This window comes from Gnatocerus cornutus, unplaced genomic scaffold (assembly GCF_029298725.1).
Source record: "Gnatocerus cornutus isolate USDA-ARS CGAHR unplaced genomic scaffold, icGnaCorn1.1 ctg00000022.1, whole genome shotgun sequence".
Lineage (NCBI taxonomy): Eukaryota > Metazoa > Arthropoda > Insecta > Coleoptera > Tenebrionidae > Gnatocerus > Gnatocerus cornutus.
Window position 1 is genome coordinate 6,712,115 of NW_028275374.1, and position 2,679 is coordinate 6,714,793.

The window sequence follows — 2,679 nt, forward strand, 5'->3', positions numbered from 1 at the left end:
GCACGAAATCTACAAAATCATGACTTTTTACCTAGATTCAACGGCTGAATTGCAAGAAAACAGCAGAATTCTGCACGAAATCATCAAAATTCTTACAGAAAACCGCATATTTCGAGGCAAAACAACAATTTCTCGCCGATTTTCGTTGTTTTCTATCTTGAATTCGCCAAGAAGAGCACGAAATCTACAAAATCATGACTTTTTACCTAGATTCAACGGCTGAATTGCAAGAAAACAGCAGAATTCTGAACGAAATCATCAAAATTCTTACAGAAAACCGCATATTTCGATGCAAAACGACGATTTCTCGCCGATTTTCGTTGTTTTCTGGCTTGAATTCGCAAAGAAGAGCACGAAATCTACAAAATCATGACTTTTTACCAAGATTCAACGGCTGAATTGCAAGAAAACAGCAGAATTCTGCACGAAATCATCAAAATTCTTAGAGAAAACCGCATATTTCGATGCAAAACGACGATTTCTCGCTGATTTTCGTTGTTTTCTATCTTGAATTCGCAAAGGAGAGCACGAAATCTACAAAATCATGACTTTTTACCAAGATTCAACGGCTGAATTGCAAGAAAACAGCAGAATTCTGCACGAAATCGTCAAAATTCTTAGAGAAAACCGCATATTTCGATGCAAAACGACGATTTCTTGCCGATTTTCGTTGTTTTCTGGCTTGAATTCGCAAAGAAGAGCACGAAATCTACAAAATCATCACTTTTTACCAAGATTCAACAGCTGAATTGCAAGAAAACAGCAGAATTCTGCACGAAATCATCAAAATTCTTAGAGAAAACCGCATATTTCGATGCAAAACGACGATTTCTCGCCGATTTTCGTTGTTTTCTGGCTTGAATTTGCAAAGAAGACGCAAAATCTACAAAATCATCACTTTTTACCAAGATTCAACGGCTGAATTGCAAGAAAACAGCAGAATTCTGCACGAAATCATCAAAATTCTTAGAGAAAACCGCATATTTTGATGCAAAACGACGATTTCTCGCTGATTTTCGTTGTTTTCTATCTTGAATTCGCAAAGAAGAGCACGGAATCTACAAAATCATGACTTTTTACCAAGATTCAACGGCTGAATTGCAAGAAAACAGCAGAATTCTGCACGAAATCATCAAAATTCCTACAGAAAACCGCATATTTCGATGCAAAACGACGATTTCTCGCTGATTTTCGTTGTTTTCTATCTTGAATTCGCAAAGAAAAGCACGAAATCTACAAAATCATGACTTTTTACAAAGATTCAACGGCTGAATTGCAAGAAAACAGCAGAATTCTGCACGAAATCATCAAAATTCTTAGAGAAAACCGCATATTTCGATGCAAAACGACGATTTCTCGCCGATTTTCGTGGTTTTCTGGCTTGAATTCGCAAAGAGGAGCACGAAATCTACAAAATCATGACTTTTTACCAAGATTCAACGGCTGAATTGCAAGAAAACAGCAGAATTCTGCACGAAATCATCAAAATTCTTACAGAAAACCGCATATTTCGATGCAAAACGATTATTTCTCGCCGATTTTCGTTGTTTTCTGGCTTGAATTCGCAAAGAAGAGCACGAAATCTACAAAATCATGACTTTTTACCATGATTCAACGGCTGAATTGCTAGAAAACAGCAGAATTCTGCACGAAATCATCAAAATTCTTACAGAAAACCGCATATTTCGATGCAAAACGATTATTTCTCGCCGATTTTCGTTGTTTTCTGGCTTGAATTTGCAAAGAAGAGCACGAAATCTACAAAATCATGACTTTTTACCAAGATTCAACGGCTGAATTGCAAGAAAACAGGAGAATTCTGCACGAAATCATCAAAATTCTTACAGAAAACCGCATATTTCGATGCAAAACGACGAGTTCTCGCCCATTTTCGTTGTTTTCTGGCTTGAATTCGCAAAGAAGAGCACGAAATCTACAAAATCATCACTTTTTACCAAGATTCAACGGCTGAATTGCAAGAAAACAGCAGAATTCTGCACGAAATCATCAAAATTCTTAGAGAAAACCGCATATTTCGATGCAAAACGACGATTTCTCGCTGATTTTCGTTGTTTTCTATCTTGAATTCGAAAAAAGAGCACGGAATCTACAAAATCATGACTTTTTACCAAGATTCAACGGCTGAATTGCAAGAAAACAGCAGAATTCTGCACGAAATCATCAAAATTCTTACAGAAAACCGCATATTTCGATGCAAAACGACGATTTCTCGCCGATTTTCGTTGTTTTCTGGCTTGAATTCGCAAAGAAGAGCACGATATCTACAAAATCATGACTTTTTACCAAGATTCAACGGCTGAATTGCAAGAAAACAGCAGAATTCTGCACGAAATCATCAAAATTCTTACAGAAAACCGCATATTTCGTTGCAAAACGACGATTTCTCGCCGATTTTCGTTGTTTTCTGGCATGAATTTGCAAAGAAGAGCACGAAATCTACAAAATCATGACTTTTTACCAAGATTCAACGGCTGAATTGCAAGAAAACAGCAGAATTCTGCACGAAATCCTCAAAATTCTTAGAGAAAACCGCATATTTCGATGCAAAACGACGATTTCTCGCTGATTTTCGTTGTTTTCTATCTTGAATTCGCAAAGGAGAGCACGAAATCTACAAAATCGTGACTTTTTACCAAGATTCAACGGCTGAATTGCAAG